Source organism: Dicentrarchus labrax, unplaced genomic scaffold, assembly GCF_905237075.1.
Source record: "Dicentrarchus labrax unplaced genomic scaffold, dlabrax2021, whole genome shotgun sequence".
Lineage (NCBI taxonomy): Eukaryota > Metazoa > Chordata > Actinopteri > Moronidae > Dicentrarchus > Dicentrarchus labrax.
The window spans coordinates 5,771,336-5,793,439 of NW_026136718.1; the positions used below are offsets into that span (position 1 = coordinate 5,771,336).

Consider the following 22,104-nt stretch of genomic DNA (forward strand, 5'->3'; position numbering starts at 1 on the left):
GTCGAGTGCTGCAGCTCTCTGTTTCCCAGAACGTGGTCTCAATAACATGCAACAATAAACTACGAAAGAGAGAGAATATGAGAGGCAATGTCAGAGTGTGTGTGTGTGTGTGTGTGTGTGTGTGTGTGTTTAAACAAGAGTAAAATGAGAGATGCAACATCTTCCTTCCTACTGACTGAAATTTCCTTTTGATATCATTTTAGATACCAGGCCTCTGTAAGATGACAGAGGAAATCAGAATGTGTTAGTAAAATAAATCCAGCCGTATAAAAGCTTATTCCTCCGATAAAACAACTGAAAATGATCTGAGAGAAACAGACCAGCAGTAAAACCTGACAGCAGACAGCGAAACACAGTTTAATGACAGAGGATGTGTATTTCTATATTTTACTGATTCAATTTGAAACTCAAACATATCCGTATTTGCAATATGCAAATGCCAACAACAGAAATGGAATATAATATTCATAAAAATGTTTTCATTAGTGTTGACTACAATGTACAATAATACCTGAATGTAGGATTTTATAGTTTTCGTTAGCATATCAGCTATTTATATTGCCTTCTATGGAGTCCGGCATGTTGAACCACCATGTTTCTACAGTAGCCCAAACACTGGCTCTAGATTGGGCAGTTTGCGTTTTTTTACACGGCACCAGAGTTTCTCCTTTATGCTTGGAAGGGGAAGGTGAAGCAAGGGAGTTGGAATTACACTAAATCCTACACAGTGGTCCATTAAATGCACTTAATTGATTTTAGTTATATGTCACAAATTAAATTGTACTCCCTACTCATCTTTATATAAAATATTTCATAACAGATTGAGATTCTCATCACAAAATCACATTTTCAGCTTGTTTTTGAAAGAGCATGTACAAATGTGTTGTCTACTTTGTTAAGAAAATGTTAAAGAGAATACAGTTTTTACAAAATGGCCTCAAAGTTACTTAAATAAGTGTTGCCATGTAAGCGTTTGCCATGTAAGAATAAACTTCTTTGGCACAGAAGATGAAGTTAACAACATAAAGCTTCTAGCTGCAATTACCTGCTTTGTTTTTTCTTGAGAAAAACTTTGAAGTGTTCAATCAAGTCTCTTGAGGACATATTCAAAAAGCAGATACCATGATTTATCGAGTTGAATGGCCGCTCTCTTCTGTTTCCTACCCATCAAGATGATAGAAGACATTGTTGCCCCTGGCTGGTTATATAAAAAGATATGGTTGAACAATAAGTGACTGCAGTGTCAAGGTAATGCTAAGAGCTTTCAAATGAATTTTAATAAAGATTAAAAACATCAATAGGCCATCTGTGATGAATTTGTTTTACAATGAGCAAAAATTCATTAGGAGTCAGTGCTGGGTGATGAAAGGTGTTTTTCATCTTTACTATTGCTCTTTTGTAAATGCCAGTTGAGAAGGGCATCTAGTATGGGATATTGGCCAAATCTAACATCTAACAAAATGTGGATCTCTACAAAAAAGAAATTCTATCTGAGCGGTAGATCAGAATTTAGCATTAAAGAACTTTTTTGGCCACTTGGGGGCAGCGGAAACAAGCTGTGACTACAACATCAGCATATAAAATCGTATGTTAGCGAACAGTTGCTTATTACATTCACAGTTACAGTGAATGTAAGTCCAATATTCACTCTGTTTGTTGCTCTCTGCCAACATTTGAGGGGGATATTGGGCTCTTTTGCTGCTCAGTGTTCACCGGCTAGTTGCTTACTGTCTGCTGTTTAGTGCTGAGCAGGAAGCATGCTGGGGATTTTTAGCGGACTGCTGTGGCCTAAAACGACACCTAAGTAATAGTAACAGCAAATCTTGTGCAGGTAAACCAAAAGGATTCCCAGTTTGTAGAATCTTAATCTAACACAAAAGAGTACGGGATACCCTCTACAAAGGTTAGGACTTTAAGACTGGAGTATGCATCCTGAGTCATTTGGTAAGGTTTAGGCTGCAAAATGATTTCTTCTTGTGCTTCTAATCACTGTTGACTTTTTCAGTATCTAACCAAGACCACAATCTTTCCTTAACCTTAACCAATAGCTGCGAGTGTCTTAACATGACCATAAAATAGTTTAATAATGCTTGAGTCACTATGAGCAGATAGTGTATAAGTATGAACAAGAACAAACATTGTCGGAAATATACTTTCCCAGATATATTGACATACAGATGTCCTCATCAAGTTGCTTAAAATGTATCCAGGTGATATTACATTATAAAGGAGAGAGGGTTGTAAACAAGAAGAAGAAGCAAGAGAGCAATAAAGAAGTAAGCAGAATATATGGCTAAAAGTCTTCTGTCTAGAGTTGAAAGATATGTCAGACTTGCATGGGATCCAAATAACAATTTTGCCAGTTGTTACAACTCTCCAACAGTCCATCCGGAATAAATCTTTTCCTTTAGTGCCGCTAACTTTAACCCTGCCCTCTCCCCTCACCTCTCCTTATCAGCAAGAGACAACTCCTGATTTCTGATCCAAACCTGGAGCTGAGAGCTGCCCTGGGGTATCTACCCAGGAGGTTTAACAGCTCGACTGTCCCTTGTTCCTCTCCGTCCACTAATTCAGCTCTTAACACTCTCATCACCCCTTGCTATAACCCTCATTAGCTTATCAGGACAAGACAAAAGGGAATATTAACACCACCTAGCCTGCTCAGGGGCCACGCCAGGGTGTCACATCTAGATAGCAGGTATTACAGTGTGAGTCGCCCCATCCACGTTCACTGATACAACTCTGTAAGCCTCTCATTGCCTTATCATCTTAAGACAATACCCCTCTGATTCCTACCCTTCTGCCTGAGAGTGGGTGTATTTACTGAGATATTCACTGGTCATCCATTACACCTGGCACCTGAGATTCAAATACAAGACCACCAAACTCCACCTTAACCCCTCTGTATCCTCATTACCTTATCTTGAGAAGACAAGGCAGAGCAGAGGTAGCTTTAGTTAGCTTAAGGTCTAACTGATTGACTTTGCTAGCTTTTGGATTAGCTGTACAGCTAACGCAGCTCCCGCAGGCCAAGGTGAGGGCTGTCTTAATGCAGCAGCTTTGGGGCAGAAAGCTTCCTAATTTCAGCTTCTATCGCTGCTAGCAGGGCTTCAGGAGGCTTCCTGAGAGCCACAGCGAGCGGCAGCTAAGACAAAGTAGCGCAAGGTTAATCCCAGCAGTGGAGAAGTCAGAAGGTATTAGTGGATATTTAAATGAAGGGACCAGCACACACCTGTTTAAAACCTCGGCGTGGCGTGAACAGCTTTTCAAAAGACGAATATGCAAACAGACACAAAATTGAGTAGCAAAGTTCCTGTGCAGTATAGTATATGTTTGAATGGAATCAGGATATATATGTGGGAGCACGGCAGTGAAGGAGTGTGGCTTTGTAGGAGAAGAACCAGCCTCCCAAAATCACAAGGGAATTACATTTTTATGTTAGTTTGCCTCTACTTTGGAGAGTGATTTTGGTTTTAACAAAAATTGTCTGTAAGCCAACTTTAGTTTTCAGTTCAATACAATTTGTGCTTCTGCTGTGTACAAATTGCTACAACTACAGCTACAACTCACAGAAATGTATATAAAAAATTGATTTTAAAAGCAAATTCCCAGACTGGATTGTTTACCTGTACTCACACTGCACACTCTATTTTCAACGTGATCTGTCAACCCAAAAAGATCCCACTTTAAGAAACAAAAATGCTCCATAGTTCTACTTATTATTAGGTCTAAATTACAGTAAGACTTTGTTATGCTACTGTAGAAACGTGGTGGACTCCACATAAGGTGACCTGTTGTGTCTGTAGATATAAACTCTTTCTAAGGTAACAAAAACATAAAAGTTCTTATATTCAGGTGATAAAATAAACCCATGAACATGCAGTCTTCTCTTCTTCTGTACAAACAGGTCTCACACATAACTTTTCATCATACCCGACAGGTAACCAGGGGGTTATCTTGTACTTTCTAAGCCAAAAAAACAAATTGACTTTAAAACTCAGTGGAACTACACACATTAAACAAATCAGAGGCAAATACCTAATGAGAAAAACCACACAATAAGAATAATGCCACCTGCTGTAAGGTTTTGTTTGGGATCTCAACTAACATGTTTGTTTAATAACCTCAGGCACTGTGTATTTGATATTTATAACTTTTAAATGTAATTTCAGCACAGATAATGGAATCAGTCGATGTTTGTTTGTCTGTTGTTATGTCTGTGTGCTGTCAGTGTTTGTATAATTTTATGTAGACCTCAGGAAGATAAGTAACCGTTGTTGCTGAAGCTAATTGGGATCCAAAAAAGAATAAAGAATAGAATAAGGCCTGGGTCTGAATGGATATAGAACAAACTAATTTAACAAATACACTGGACACAGAAAAATATCAAGAATGAGTTCTGCACAATTTCTTTCTTAACAAAACACGGAGGAAAAGGGTATTTCAGTTTTGGGAACAGACTTTTAGACAACAATCTGAAGACACTACTGTTTGCAGAATCCTGTTTAACAAACACTGATTTTAACATTTATCTGCATAATTGTAGACCAGCTAAAAACACACATCACATTTCAGCATTCACACCTTCAAACACTGTACTATATCTTCCATCATTTTTATCGACAAATTGTACTCTGTGTATTGTAAAACTCTACACACAGCCCTCCACTGCTTCCACAAACACACTCACACACACACTTGTCATGTGTAGTGAGCGGGGGAATCATGGGAGTTCATAGGTTAAGTACAGAAGCTGTCCAAATCAGTAGGTCAGCTGGCAGACCGAGGAAATGATGGGCTTAATGACTGGCTGCTGCTGCTGCTAATGACTGCCTATGCACAGCTAGCTGGGTGGAAGAGGAACCTGACTGACAGATGCACACACACACACACACACACACACACACACACACACACTCACACACACATCAGGTCACTCTCACACACACACACACACACACACACACACACACACACACACTCACAGATTACAGATGAAATCAGCCCTCAGTCTCTCCTGTTCGATGAGCTGTAATTGGTGGTGAGACCCGGCCATCCAGCCCTGAGCGCCGGAGGCCCCGCTCACTACTTTAACAGCCCATTAGCGGTTATTAGTGGGTCCTTAGGGAGCAGTACGGGTCACAACACACTGCTAACCGAGCAGAGATTAATAACCCATGAGATTTAATAGAGAGGATGCTGCTATGGTCAAATTTGAAATAATCTGTGACACTGAAGAGGGTGAAAGGATGACAAGAAGCTGGGATTTAATATTACATATTTATTTGATGTTTCCTGCCATGTTTTTTGATTTTTAATATATGATGATTTAAGGGCTAAAGTTTTTAGTAAAATGTCAAAAATTCTTTGATTGCAATATAATGTTTTCTATAAAACAGTTCAGGTCTAACAAATGTTTCACCATTATAACTAAATGTTTCGATGTGATGCAATAAATAACATAAGTTTAACATATACATAACTTTTGAACAGTTCATCTTTATTTCAAAGAACTCTTATTCTGAAACAGGTCTGCAGGGACTGAAATAGTGGGATTGATGTATGGATTCAATAAATAAACTGAAAGCAAGAGCAGTGCGTAGGAATCTTCTTTTTTATTTTATTATAAAAAAAAGGGTAAATAGTGCAATATCAATATTAATGCACGATTTATACTTATACATTAACTGGGACACAAAACTTGAGATTCTCCTTTTGAAAGTTTATTGAATGAAAAGGACATGTTAAATTATCAAGGCATCTCTCAAAAACTTTAAATTTTCAGTTTTTACTGCTTAACTAAACAGTTTTTAAATCAAATGTTTTGAGTAAAATAAGCTTAAAAAAATGTGAGGGTTGAAATACTATGGCATGTGACTGGATGTAATTTAAAGATACAAGAAAGTGAAAAGCCATCTTTCTTCCTGAGCAGACACACACACACACACACACACACACACACACACACACACACACACAGACACACACACCTGTGCTGGGAATGAGGGGTTCAGCGGTTTGTTGGCAACAATCAAAGCAGCGATGCATGCCGTGTGACTAAGTGACTGTAACCCTCCAGACAGAGTGGGACTCTGCCTGTTAGTGTGTGGCAACACCAAGATAGCTCATTACCCATTCTGTTCCAATTGAATTTTAACCAGCGTATTTGTTCCAGTGCAAATTCTGACATTTCAATATGCCAACAGAGAAATCAGCTCATTTGAATGTGGCTTGCTTGTTTATTGTTCCCTGAAGAAAAAAACAGGGGGTGGGAGTGTGAAACTTTACTGAATATAATCTCAGGTAAAGCAAGATCAGCTTTAACAGGGTTCATGCAGTGTTCACCACTTAAATATAAGACCTTTTAATACCACATAAAATGTAATTTAATGCTGTTTTCACTTTCAAAAAATGACTTAAGTAAGTAGTAGTAAGGACAATGAGGCCTAACAGTATTTAGAATAGGTTAAGAGTATGATTTTAACATGTTGACATGTTTATAACAATAAGTCATAGCGATATAAATGATCAATTAATGCAACCTGAATGCAAATGGCAGAAAATTGATGGATGGATTAAACATAATGTGTGGCTCTTTGCTGCATGTCATCCCCAGTTTCCTGTCTATCTTCAACTTTGTCACTATCCAAATAAAGGCACGAAAAGTCAAAAAATAAGTTCATTTAAGTTTTTTGCTAAAATTGACACATGCCCATTAGAGCTTCCTGGCTTCCTGTAACAATACAGACAGTGTTTCAATGGCGCTGACTGAAACTCCACAAAAACATATTGCTTCACCAGTCTCACTTTTAGTTTATGGATGTATAACTAATGTTCTAGTCTACAGGGGGAAAGAAAACAATAACAAAGATCTTTGTAAATAACCTTTAAAGCTTTTTAATACCCTATATAAGGCCTATTTTAAGGGCGCTTCTTGAGGTATTTCTGAGTTGGAGACAGCTCTAGAAAGGTCCGTATGAGAGCTCAACGTATACCGATCACAGGTAACCATAGCAACAGTACTTCAGGAGCCTGTTGCACCAGCTGTGTGTAAGTCGTAACTTAGCCTAGTTATAGCATAAGTTATTACAAAGTTGTGATTTATACATAACTAAAATAAAAGCGATTGCAACGCTGAAATTAGTTAAAACTTAACTCTTAGGTAACAACTGAATAGATACACATGGCCCTAAGGTAGTGTAACAAAATGTCACAGAATTACTGATGCAGTTTTTTCTGCCACACAGCATCGTTTTGTCATTAATTGCAGCCATTTGGTGGCCTCTTTTATTGATATGATATTTCAGTATCGAACTAACTTATGCCGAGCTAAAGCACACAGTAACCATGACGATGGAATTCTATTTTTCATCACTGATTGGCCATTTTCTTAGTTATGAGTTCACGTCCAAACTAGTTAAGTTTGTTAATCATTCATCGTGGTGTAACCAATTTTAGTAGCTGGTTTATTTATAAACTAACTAGTAGTTACTAAGCCTCTAGTGTCGACTTTCCGCCCTCACTGGTGCAACCCAGTGCGGTTCCGCACATTATCATTAACATTATTAAGTTATCGGTTAACTCACTGATGAAGTTAACATAACATCTGGTTAAAATACTTCCATTAAGTGATACTTAGTAACGGTAAGAGAAAAGGTGGAGGTGAGGAAGACGAGGATGCAGAGCAGAGTGGTGTTTCCTCCACTCTGTCTTTAACGGACATCTCTGAGTGTACTGTCATATTTATGGCCAAACACCAGGAAAACAAAGCAAGCTGCGTTTAAATCATAATCCATCTGTAAAGTCTGTTTATAGTCAGTTTAACTCATGATTATTCAGTTTAAGATACCTTTGTGTCCGAAATCACCTCCTTATTCACTCATTCACTACTCCTCGTATAATATAAGTTTACTGTACAGTGAGCTATACATTGGTGATTTTGGATAATTATAAATCCTTGTCACTTTGTGTTATCATTGACCGGTGAAGTATGCCACATGTACAGACACATTGCATTATGGGATTGTTGGAAAAAAAACAATTAGACAACAATTAGAAATACTGCATTTTCACCTTAGCATAAGCAATATACCCTAAAGTTCAACACAGCTTTGTTAATGACCCTGATGTGAGTGAAATAAATAATTTGAAGTTGTCCTGACTCATCCATTATTTTCTTATATCAGAACAGCTCATTGTGCATCCTTTTGTACTGCTCAGAAACACACTGTGGTGATAACAAATCCTGGAGCTGCTTCATAACTTCCAGAAAAGTTAGCAGTGATGAAGTACTCAGATCTTACATAAAAGTAGCAATACCACACTGGAGAGACAATTTGTCCTCTCTATATATATATATATATCTATTCAAAGTTTTACTTAAAAAGTATAAGCATACAAATATACTGAGTACAAAAAGTAAAAGAAAGAATGGCGTGTTTTCAGAATAATGTATTGTATTATGTTATTCAGTGCCTGAATAGGGCCAAAAAGGTGCCAGTAACTTAATTGAGTACAACCTTAACCCTAAACATAACATGACACTAACCCTTATTCTTTTGGCGTTTTGAACCGTTTTAACAAGGACATTTTCAGTGCTGTTCTCTTGTCTCATTAGAATTGCTGTCGGCAGGGTTTTAGAAATACTGAACTTGCCTGGAGTGTTTAGGGGTATGCATCAAAGAATAAAAGTAGTTATCTTTAGCCAATTATTTCACAACTTTTATTGTATACCCAGACCTTGTTGACCTCAGTGGTGGGTGTGGCTATGCTCAACAGAGATGGTGATACTCAATGAGAAGTAAGGGTAATTGTGTGGACAGAAATCAGAAGTGGTACGTATATAAGAGAACAAACTTACTCAGTACTGATGAGTGCTGGCACATTATAGGCACTGATATTATTTAGATTATTAATGATGCATTAATGTGTACATTACTTTAATGTTGCAGCTGGTAAAAGTTTATTTAGTGGAGTGTATAAAGTGGGTAGCTTGTTAATTATCCTCGGATCAATATAGTTTTATCTTAACTTATAATAATACATCATAATTTAGGTGTTGAATATGTGTTTTATTATAGCTGTTGATTATATTTTGTATTATTAATCGGAATTTGTTAAGTAATTGCCTGTAGTGTAGTTAGAGTAGAAGTATGAAATGGAAAATGGAAATACTCAAGTGAAGCACAAGTAGCTTTAACATTCCACCACTGAAAGTAAGATGGTGATTTTACTGAGGCGCATTTCCTGATTCACATCATACAATCCTACATTCACAATAAAAGTAATTTATATGTAATATCTCAAAAACGCCCACGGAGTCCCATTTTACTGTCAGCAGGCCTGTTCACCTCATAACATCTAGTATCATTACTGGAAGTTCTGCTGCAGTTTATGGTGGTGGAGGAGAAGATTTTGAAGCAGTATCACCATCAGCATGTAATGTTCAGTAGACATAAGCAGTGCTTTTGTGATAAAATGCTGTCATTTACATCATGGATGTACCAACTTCCCTGCAACCTGCGTCATCTATGTCTACTACAGATTTACTCCACATCCCACAAGATTATTCAACAAGTTCCTATGGACTAAAACAATTGTTTGGCCATCACAATCAACAGAAATGTGTTAAAGTGGTACCATATTGTCTACAACTGCATACAGTTTTTTGATACAATTATAAAATAAAATAAAAAATTAGCCCAGGAATCACAATTATCATTTAATGTATCGCTGTTACAGACTTTTACAGCAGTGTGAATTATGAACTTTAATCGAGAAAGAAGGTAAAACTTACATTGATAGTTTTCACTTCTACTGTATTAAAATGCTGTTTGGTTTTCCTTAAATGAACTCCATCTTACTGATGGTTTGCCACGAGTGAGAACTTTTAATGTTACTTTTCATATTATTTGGACAAATGGTAGGAACCACACGGCAAAGTACAAACTGTGCTGTAATTGCAATCTGTTTTATAATGACCCGCATGTGGCGCGACCAGCCACACCAAGTTTGTTTATTGCACTATATCAGAATAGAAAATATCACAAAAACAATCCAATCAGCTGTGCATTATGCTGACAGCCGTGACTGACAACTTACTGAAGAGTACTTAAGAGATACTGATGACATGGGAGTGTTACCCCAGTATTCACAGCATTACAGTGTTGTATCACCACTAACATGAAGTATAATCACATGTACATTTGTTTTTAATTTTTTACCGTACAGCACCTTAAATCTACCTCTGTGTATGAAACATGCTTTGTAAATAAAACTGCCTTGCCTTGATAAGCTCTAATTAAATTTAGTGCCTTTGGCTGTTTAACTGTGGTAATATATATATATATATATATATATATATATATATATATATATATATATCCCCACCTTTAGCTCTAACTCTAATAAAGACAAACATAAGTTCTTACCCTAACACCACTGAATTTAAGAAAAACAAACCAAGCAAAAAAAAGAGACAGGTATGAAGAGATTTTCTTTCAGTACAAGAATAGTTTTTAAGTTTAAAAAAAGTGAGAGACGCATCAGTTATTATATATATACACACACACACTTGCATGTATGTATATAAGGCAACAAACTTAATATGGATTATATGAATTCATATGGACAAGACTACAGGCAGAAACCCTGATTTAATTTAAGCACTTCAGATGGCACATGAGATATACAACAGGAGTGGGAAACCATGTAGTGGGAAAGAAATACAGACACAGAGGAAAGAAAGAAAGAAGAGATAAACATAAACTGTCAGAACTCACCAGTCTCCGCCACACAGGAAGAGACTTCAGGTGACAGCCCATTCACTGTACACCAGGGACTAATCTGTAGGCCAGAGACAGCAGACAATTAAATGTACTTTAATGACATCTTATTATGAGTAATTTCATCATTTTAACTTTAAAAACGACTGCCACTAACGTAACTAAACTCTGTCAGTTTAGGCTGTTGAGCATATAACAAATTATCATTGCTCTGACTACATCTCAGGTGAGCTGGGTAAATTACCTGCTTGTGTAGGCATCACGCAGCATCAGTCAACAAGTTAGGCTAAGTTCAGTTTGCACAATTAGAATTGTACTCTTATTCCAAATGGTCTGACCTGTAATAATCCATGACAGCAGTCTGTCCAGGTGTCACTCAGGTAATAATCCAGCAGATCCATGCAGGTAAAGTGTCCTTCAGCAGTCAGGTGCTCAACTCCGCTCGAGCAGAGGAGCAGAGGATGAAAACAGTCAGCTGAAATCCTCTTCCTGCCCCTCGTAATCCTCCAGCACAATGATCCCTGCAGGATGTTTCATCTCCTCCTCTGTATCTTCATCTCTCCTCCAGACTCCTCCACGGGGGTGTTGCACTTCTGAATGCAGGACCGGCCAGACGCACCTGCAACAGGACAACAGGTAAGAGGAAGATCAGCAGCCTTTAGTGCCGGTGAAACCATTCTTTCATCCCTCTTCCCTCCTCAGCATCGACAACTCTGTCTGTTCCTCTGAGTGTCTCTGCCAAGAGTAGCCGGGCACAGCCGTCCTGTTTTGCCGCTCTTTGCCAAACACACAAACATACACACACATACACAGAGGAGAGTGTTGTTTTTTTTTTTTTTTTTTCAGCAGCCGAGCTAACCCTGAGCCGGGGCCCGGTCTGCCTTTGAGATGCTCTCTAGCCCACAAACACAAGACGGCTTTCATTATCTTGCCCGTCGCAGCGCAAGGCCTAGCTTCTAAAAGCTACTGATTTCTTTCTTCCCTTAGCCCCCTGCACAAAGGGAGGGCATTTTGTAAATTACTTGCTCGTTTCAGACCAACAAAAGGTACTTTCATTGAACCCTCCTCCCCCCCCCCACTGCTCTCTCTCTATCCTCCCGCCATTTGATTTTGCTCAAATTTGATTACAAGGCTTGAAAAAGGAGGGGAAGAAAAGAGAAGAGGAAATAAGAAAGCCCCACAGATGGCGTGTTCATTCAGTGCTGTGAATGGCTTTATATGGGCTGCCTTTATACATGTGGCAATCCAAAGACGCTTCAGCCGCTCTGCTAAAAAAAGAACTTGACAAAATTATTGGTTTGGCGGCTTTCTTACACGAGTGACACGGGGAACTCTGAGAAAGAAAAGCCTGCCTTCTCTTTCTCTTTCTTTCTTATGCTCTCCTTGTCTCTGCACCTCACGCTCTCTCTGGGTCGCACACCTTAATCAAAACAAACTAAATGAGGTGTTTGATTGTGAGAGAAAAAGAGTTTGCCTCTGTGTGTGTTTGTGTGTGTGTGTGTGTGTGTTGTCATATTAATAACAACCTGCCCTGGCCTTACACTAAGCCACATTCCAAGACAACAAAGTCGCATATTCAGCAGAATGAACAGGAAGGAAATTAATAAAATGAGGCACACTCCGACCACTAGATGTGATACACCTACACACACAAACACACACACACACATACACACACATATACACATCCAGCTCAAATCAAACAGCTCAGGCTGAACTCGAAAACATTAGCCAACACAAAGCGCAGAGCGTTCTGTTCTCTCACAGGCTATAATCCTGTTTCCACAATGGACCACTCACTCTGCACTTGTTTTCCTCAGGAGGATAATTATAGGTCTGTAGTCACACACACACACACACACACACACACACACACACACACACACACACACACACACACACACAGCTTTACAGCTCTCTTGCTTTCTCGCTTACACACACACACATTTGCAGCAGAGGACTTGCTAGTGCAGAGTGAACTATGACTTCTTATGCCATTACCATATCATCACACCACAGAGTGTAGGATGAAGTGATGTCTGGGACCTGGCGTGGCCACTCTGGGTCAGAGACTAATGGACAGGGGTCAGTTAATTCCTGGATCCACTGACCAGGCATTGCAGTCCAGGTTGCCGGCTTTGTCATTCCATCAGTGGGATGAAACGATAAAATGGTAACCATCGCAGAGGTCAAAACAACTGGACATCTTTTACAGGCAGAAATTGAAGCCTTATCAGTTCTTAAACTGTACTGCAGCTTTACCTTTGTTTTTCCTTCTTTCTGATGACTCACAATAAACAAACTGGGACGATGCCAACAAAGCACTTGCAGTGAGTGAAAGAACAAGCTTTTAACATGGTTACACCTGTCTACCATCAGGAATAAGCTTCATTATCTGGCTGTAATGAAGCATTTCACACAATAAATAGATTTAGAGTCTTCATCTATGCTACCAGCTCTGTGCAGGCTTCGAGCTAAACGACAATGTCAGCACACTAACATGCTCACAACAACAGTAACATGCTGATAATGATAACGTTTACCAGGTTCTTTATCTTACTTCAGTTTGTTAGAATGAATGATTGATAGTATGAATTTGCAGGTATTTTGTCATAAACTAAACCGATCTTGACTGGATGGCGTTGGATAAAACATTTGTTAAGGGATCACACATCCTGATAGAGACATAAATGTCTGTATCAAATCTCATAGCAATCCAACCAGTAGCTGTTGAGATATTTCAGTCTGGGCTAAAGTGGTGCACCAAAAAACAGACACAGTGCAAGCTGCCACTGGTTTTGTTGTAGCAGATTGAGTCACAGCAGGGTGAAATATTGACACAGTTTTCATGATTGTCCTGAGTTTTGAAGTAACTGACAGTTTAAAGTGACACTTGGAGTAGTGAGATACAAGGAGATATGGTAATTAAGCTGGTGTCATGTCACCCGTTAAAGGAGTACTCAGACAACTTAAAAAAACATGTTCAAAAAGTTGGGGGGTTCATGAAAGAAAGATTTTTAAAAAAGGTCAATGGCAAAAACGTTGGATCCTTCATTTCCCATTATGCAACTTCAAGCATCTTTCATTAGACCCTCTCTGGACTGTAAATACATGTCTTTTAAAACACCACAACCACAGATTGTAAGGCTTCCTGTTATAAAGTTGTAGTCTCTAAACCAATCACATATAACCCCAAAATCATAGGAAGAGACAGACATTATTCAAGTGTAGTCACAGGCCGAGTACTGTTCTCCTCATGAAGTTATCAACTGCACTGGTTATCAACCATTCCCTTCTGAAGACACCAAAACCAACAATGAATCTATCCTAATTTGATAAATATTGTCTGTGTAGCTACAGTCTGATGTAGAATAGTAGTAGTAGTAGTAGTAGTAGTAGTAGCAGTATTCCAAAAACTATTAGAAACACATTAAAGAGCAAGCATGTGACAAATTCATTACAACTGATGATAATTGGTCAGGTTATCTCATACACCAGCTGTTAAAATCCCCCCCATTGAGTTTTCCCATACTTTGGGCAAGAGCCACATTCATTGACCAAAAATCAGGAAAAGCTAGCAAAATATACCCTATTTATACTTAACATTAATTAAAAAAGGAAACAAGGGAATCCATTTTAACACCTTTATGAAACCTAAAAAAGCGCTTGTAAAACGCTGAAAACCACAATCTATATTTTTCATGGGAAACCCTTGTAAAGTGTGATTTCGCGGTTTAAAATTGACTAGGTTTTAAACATTACATTGATAATATTGCAGTTATTGAAATTGGGATACGTGAGGAACACAGAATGCACTTGAACTCCTCTTGGAGTAAAACAGCTCATAGAATTGAAATAATTTCCCTCCACTGGGGAATATTGTTTCAATACAACAAAACCCTGGACTGCACACACCAACTTAAACCCTCACACACACACACACACACACACACACACACACACACACACACACACACACACACACACACACACACACACACAGAGAGAGAGAGCTTCAGAGAGCAGAGATATAAAGCTGTAAAACGCTGACAGGACAGAACAGCAGCTCTCACAGCCTCCATATCTACCACTTTAGAGATATTAGTACTACCAGCCATCATCACCAGCCGACCCACATTACATTTTCCCTACAACCTGCCTGAAGGAGGCTCGACACAGCACAGTACGAGCACACATTGCTGGGGGGTTTTTCTTTTTAAAATGAGGACAATTTGATTCTGTTATTACAGATGGGGGAAGAGATTCCCTCAGTGGTCAGAGAACATTCATAATCAGCAGTTAGGTCTCCATCCGCCAACCTGAAGTAATTATTGTCTCAAGATAAAAAACGGAAAGCAGGGGTGATTTTTTTTTTTTAAAGAAGAAAATAAACTAGAGATAGAAATGACCTTAATATTATTTCTCTCTCTCTGGGTTTTTCCAATAAGAGTATTCCATCGGAGGGTTTGATAAAAGGATTATGCAGCAAGCTTTATGGTGCCGGAGTCAAATCTGGATATGGAAGGAGAGCTGTTTGATTGAATAATTCTTGTTTCCTTTCTGCCAAGCTAGCAGTCCTCTTTGGGAAAAGTAAAAAATCAGCATTATGCCAGATTTACACATGTGCTCTGACTGTCTGTAAAAGTCCCTCTGCCTGTACTGTATGTCTGACTACCAGCTCGCCTGTCTGTCTGCATGCTGGACTGTTTGCACGTCCGTCTGGGAAGATGTAAAAACACAAAGTATTTCTGGCAGCTGACTACATTTTAAACAAGCTTTGTTACATAATACCATACTGGACAGTCCTACAAATGTTGAAATGGTACATCCATTTTTGGGGAAAAAACTGTGCTCCTCATGCACATCAGCATCTAGGTTCAAGAGAACGTGCACTTGGTAGCTCAAATATCATACATTATTTCTCATAACATTAAAAAGTCACAGTTTTATCTTATATATACATGCAAGATAAAAAATACTTGGGGGGGAGGGGGGCACCTGGGGGGCTCCAAAGTTATTATTTCACAAAGCATGTTTTGAAATGAGAACCAGAAAGACGGCTGCAATGTTGCAGATAAGACACACAGAGATCTGTGAGATGTTATGATCACACTGTTAATGTGCAGCTAGTACTGCAGTACTACTACAGCATTATGGGAAAAATATGTAAACTTGATTTTGTCAAGTGTCTTTGCATGTTAATTAAACCTGTTAATACACTTCAAAACTTCCTCCTCTCTCAACAGGAAGGCAGTGAGTGTGAAGGTTATTATCATAACCTTGAACAAGTGTTGAGCATGAAATAAAATAAAAAAAACTAGACTCCCAAATAAGTGAGCATTCACAACTGTGAAATATATTTTTGTTTATGTGCAGAGTAAAATAATATATTCACAACAATTTGAAACTAAACTAAAACATGTCAAATCAACTGCAAGATAAAGGAGAAAACAATCCTTCTGAAAAAAAATCTAATTCCATTATTGGAGGAATTTTGATTTAAAACTGTTAAAATAACAAAGAAATGTTCATCTGCTGTTATCAGGCATCATCAGCAGGCAGAGCACGCTGTCGTTCAGGCGTTTGACCTCAGAGTTTAGTTATCATAACAGGGTTGTGACCTCATGACCTGCAGTCATTACTGCTGCCTCCTCCAATCAGCCCTCCAAAGCTCTGATAAAGCCCTCAGGGAAAAAACAGGCTGCCGGAATAGAGGTGACATTAGATTTATGTATGCATGTGTGTTAGTAATGTTACTGTGCATGCACGCCTCTGTGTGTGTGTGTGTGTGTGTGTGTGTGTGTGTGTGTGTGTGTGTGTGTGTGTGTGTGTGTGTGTGTGTGTGTGCGTGTGTGCGCACTTTATCCTGTTTCTATACTTATGAGGACCAAGACATTGTCACAGAGATAGAAAGATGAGTAAAACCCACCAAAGCGACGATATTTTGATGCTGCTCAACTCCTGAAGGGCTTAGTTTAGGATTAGCATTTTGGTTTAGGGTGAAGATTAGAATTAAGATGAAGTACAGGTGAATGGGGTTAAAATTATAACAGTTTGGTGTTTGAACTTGGGTTGAGGTTAAATGGTTACTACAGTGGCTGACATTTCTATAGTAGGAGGGTTTGGTGTTGACAATTTGTGGTTAAAGCAAAGTACATCATTATATATCAGTGGATTTAATGTCAAATCAAGATATTCTCTTAAAATCCATTTGAATAAAAATTAACCTCAAGCCCAAACTTGAATCTGTTTCAAATTTGGGATTTAAATAAGCTACTTTTTTTGCCTTCAATTGAAAATATCGTGAAAAAAACATCCTTGTCTGGATTTAAAGCAGGGACTCTGATTACATGGAGCTAAGACCCTCAGAGGGGTGAAAATGTTGACCCCATAGCCCTATTGTTCTGATGAATGACTTCCTAAAACCTAAAACGTATGCAAACCAAAGACACTTAAAATCCCAATGAATACATCAACAAGACACAACATTATGGACTTCTGTATCATATCATAATATGCAAGTTCTTTGAACACATGAAACTGAATGTCTATGACGTGAAGTTTGTGATTTTTGTTAGTTCATAAAATAAAAAATCACGTTTGAGGGCTGCTGTTTTGTCACATATAGTATATTTACTTCATATACAGTCATTACATCACTACATTTTTGCCCAGCTTCTTCAGTCACATTCAGACAGAACTTGTAACGTAACATGACTCGGGTGGCTCCCCCAGAAGGGAAATCAGCATGTGGGGCCTAACGCATTGTCAAGTCTGTCTGAGACCAGATTGCCTCTTCTTTATCAGCACACACTGGTGAGAGGTCAAACATCACTTGAACTAGACGGTGCTGCAGGCTCGATTTCACCATTTTCTGAGTTAGGCGGAAATAAAATCAGCAGTGAGAATGACTAGAGACAGAGGGCTTGATTAAATAACAAGCCTCATATAAGAGAATAAATGTGCAACATTATTCCTGAATAAAGGAAAGAGAATTGAATACCCTCATGTTGTATTCTTAAAAAGCAAACATTAACTTCATATAATATGTAGCCAGTCCAGTGGTGGAAAGTAAGTAAGTGCTGTACAAATTTGAGGAACTACTTTACTCTAGTATAAACATTTCATGCTACTTTCTACATCTTCTCCACTACATTTCAGCAGAGAATGTGGCACGTTTTGCTCCACTGTAGTTATTCTACAGAGTTACAGACAAAACATAGGACGAGATTATGAGATTTGATGCACTGTTGTAGAAACTACCCAACAGGGCATTAAAAAAGCTCAGATTAGCTCCATGTACCAAGGCTGAGTCCTTGCTGCAGCGGCCATGGGTTTGACTCCTACCTGTGGCCCGCCCTTTGCTGCGTGTCATCCTCTCTCTCTCTCTGTCTCTCTCTCTACCCTCTTCAGCTGTAACTATCAATTAGAGGCAATAAAAGCCCCCCAAAAATATTTAAAATTTACTCCAGTTCGATTAACGTACACATTAATGCTCCTCCTACGAACCATTTTTACTTTTGATACTTTAAGTACATTTAACTAATAATACTTACATAACCTTATGTAATTATTGCAATTTGTAAGCAATTGTATTTTTACAGGATTATTTTCACAGGGTGGTGTTGCTGCTTTTAAATAAGTAAAGGATCTGTTACTTCCACTCCTTGCTCAATCTTCTACTTAAATGACTATGTGTAGGATTTGGTGGCATCTAGCGGTGTAATTGCTGATTGTAATGCCCTCGCCTCGCCCTCCCGCTCTAAGTATGTAGGAGAAACTATGGTGGCCACAAAACTTTACAAGAAAAAGAAAAAAAAGTTCCATCTAGAGCCAGTGTTTGGTTTGTCTGTCCTGGGCTACTGTAGAAACAAACAGTTTCAACATGGCGGACTCTGTAGAAGAGGACCCGCTCTCTCTGTATATAAAAACTGCTAATTTTAAGGTAATAATACACGAATGAATATCATATACCATGTTTGACAATAGATCCTCCTAAATGTTACACACTGGACCTTTAAGACAGAAACACAAAAAACTTCATTGCAGTTGAAATTTGTAGTACAAAACAAGTACAAAACTGAATTTGTACTAAACTACCTAAAAGTGTTGCACTGAAACCACTTTGAGGGTCAACATTGTTTTGAATCCAGCCATTGTAAGAGAGTACTTCTCTGTAAAAGATGAAATGTCTTTTTGGGACTCTGACTTGTTTGCCTGAAAGGTGGAGGAATAACATGCCCTGATTCAAGTCATTTAAATACAAATAAAAAGTATATTCTTCTCTTTCTTGCATTGCATGTTAGATGAAGACTTAATGTAGCTTCAGAAGCTGTTTTTAAGAATAATTTGGAAATCATCATTGATCCAGAAGGCAGACAGCTGAATAGTGGCAAGTGAAGCAATTTAGCTTGTCTGGAGGGCCTGTTGCATCCACTGTCAATACAGAGCCTGCTGGTTACCACTCCTTCTATATCATGTCATGTTTCTCATAATCTTTCATTCACATATGGTCTTATAGATCACGTAGAAATACTTATATATTATATTATATACTTGAATGCTTTAGAACAAATACTACGTCTGAAGGAGCTAACATTTAAACATCAGTCAATGGCAAGTGTCAATCAGATGTGAATTTAGACATGGTGATTTAATTGTGACATTAGAAAATTATTAAAATAAAAATAAAAGGAAACAACAATCTGTATGTGTATGGAGCAAGCAGGCAATAAAACCAATGCTTTACTTATGATTTATTATGTTCAATGTTTAGTTATTTTACATTGTTCTTGTCTTCATGGTCAAACACAAAATCTAATCTTAGTTGAGTAACTTCCACACAATTTAGGAGAAAAAAAGATTTGAATAAGGCAACTGACACAGCAATTCTAAAGCTGCCGAAGGCTCTGACAAAATAAACTAAAGCCCTTGAGTGGTTCCAGAAAGAATTTCAAACAGAGTTTGTCCTTTCTTATTGCCTGTATTATGTAGAGAAGAAGAGTTCAAGACAATCTCAGTCCTTTTCTCACCAACAGCAATACATTAAAACACTGCTTTTCATCTTTCACCTTCAGTCTCTTGTTATGAGAACAGAATTTCTGACCAAATTGAAACAATTTGGGTCCATATTTCTAACTTTTCTTGCTCACCAGTCATGTAAGACTGTTTTTATACGGATGCCTCTAACAAATGTTATTGTAAAGGGTTTGGGGGATTTTCTACACTCTCTTACTGATGTTGAAATGCATCTTCTAGTGGATCAAAAATCAAAACAGTACATCATGAAACTTCCTCTTTAATAAATCAGTAGAAATTGTCTAATATTTGAACTAAATTTCAAAACTAAACAAGAGACCTGGCTGCTAAATCTGGCTATGTAACCAGATCATTGTGAATCTTAACAATCCAGATTGTTTTAAGTGAGAAACAATGTTATTAACTGATGAAAATAATAAACCATAATCTTAAAAAAAGAAGCATTAACAGGCTCCAGAATAAAAACAATTCTCTAGTTAACACGTTAAAGGAGGTAAATAAAGTCTAAGCATGTGTCAAAAAGCCAACAGGAGCACCACGCCTATTGGCAGAAATGAGACGTACTCGTGAAGTCACCCCAGAAAATGATTGGTCAGGAAAATAATCCACTCACAAGAGGTCACAGCACCATCCATCAAAACCTGACTTGAGCCAACTTATACAGTCCAAACTAAACCAGCAGGACAGAGTTTCAGGGTCTCATTACATCCTTTTAATCTTTTCTTTAAATTAAGGGAAATTAAAGAGAAACCGTCTCATAATTAGTGCAAAAGGAGGAAGGAGGATCACTACTTCACCACAAACTGCACATAACAACCATCTCTTCGACAACAGAGCCTCAAAAACTTCTGATCAACTAATCAGAAAACTTTGATCATCGGGTAAATGTTTCCATAAGGAGTAAAGACGACAGTGCAAAGCTCACTGTCACATCAAAGCATGCAGGTCACCTCGGTCCACGTACATTTCAGCCTCCTCAGTGCATAATGCAAATACAAAGTCCAACTGCAACTCACAATGCACAATCTAATGCAGCCCTGCATGAATCAAAACTTAATATCATCCCTCTTCATCTCCTCCAGGCAGCCTAACAGTCTACCTCCAGAGTGGGGAGGGGAAAAAAACCTTCTCTGTCCCTAAAGTATCTTATTGTTATTCCTAATCACTCCTCAGAATCATAAACAATCTCACAACTTTTTTTTTTTTATTATTCATCCCTCTCTGTTTATGCAGTTCCCAGAAGGCATTGCCTTTTAGACTCTCCCTCTCCAGCGGCAAAGATGTCAGGAAAACAAATAACGTCGGAAAACAAAACAAAACAGTCTCAAAAGTCTCCTGAAATACCTTGTGGATGCCCAGAGGAAGGCGCTGGACAGACAGATGAGCAGATAGGTTTCCTCTGTCCTCCTCTCTCAGGCTGCCTCCTCTCTCGGCGTGCTGTGGAGAGTGACTGCTCACAGCCCGCCTGGCATATCTAATTAGAGCCAGGCTGTTGCCACTATCGGGCAGAGGATCTACCTCTCCAATCTCTCCTGACTCAATCTTCCCCATCTCTGATTTTCTTTTATATTTATGCTGGAATATTTAATTGTAGACAAAAGGTTACTCTGGGCTCTATTCATCGCACACAGGCAGAATAATCTCCTTTAAAAGGCTTGACATTTCAGGCTTTTCAAAAGGGGCTGAAAAAATTATATCCCCGCTTTTGTTAATCAATGAAGTAGAACTCCCCCGAACAAAAGAATTAAATTGCTTGGTTGGGTTAATAAAACACACAGAAATAGCTGCTTCCTGTGGGCTTTTGTGCCTGCCACTGGCTCCCCCCATATGCAACCAGCACTGTAATTCCATATGATTTGGGGGGCAAAACTCTCATTTCTCCACACAGTTGGCTTTTTAAATCCTATTGAATGAGCAGTCTGTGAGGCTGGCTGATTGGGACCTCTTGCCTGAGCCTGGCTGCCTAGCTGCCTGGCTAGCAGAACAGGCTCTCTCCATTCAAAGATGACTTTCACTAAGCAGAGACAGCGGGTCCACTACAATTTACAATTTCTATACTGCCCCTGCCTCAGAAAAACATTGTAATTATGCAAATGATAGGGGCAATAATTAGGCCCTTCACTGTCCCATTGTGTTAGCTGCTGTCGCGCTTCAGTCCAATGGTAAGAGAGACGCAGCAGGGCACGTTTGGGTTTAAATTGCTCCTTACAGACAGCCTGCAGATGTTCACAGCATCTTCAGTCCTATAACTAGCCATCACCCCGAGCCAGGGTGCCTTCAT

The 22,104-nt window shown here is 38.6% G+C and overlaps 1 long non-coding RNA gene across 2 annotated transcripts in view; it reads right to left on the minus strand.

The window, feature by feature from the left end:
• The window catches only part of LOC127350410 (uncharacterized), a 171,732-nt gene extending 150,394 nt beyond the window's left edge, over nt 1-21,338 (minus strand). The window contains exons 1-3 of one of the 2 annotated variants that reach the window (XR_007880558.1): nt 21,168-21,338; nt 11,029-11,403; nt 10,782-10,845 (exon numbers count right to left, since the gene is read on the minus strand). This is a non-coding gene — a long non-coding RNA (uncharacterized LOC127350410). The remainder of the gene's footprint in view (nt 1-10,781; nt 10,846-11,028; nt 11,404-21,167) is intronic. The other variant, XR_007880559.1, reaches the window with a different exon arrangement.
• Nucleotides 21,339-22,104: the final 766 nt, after the last annotated feature.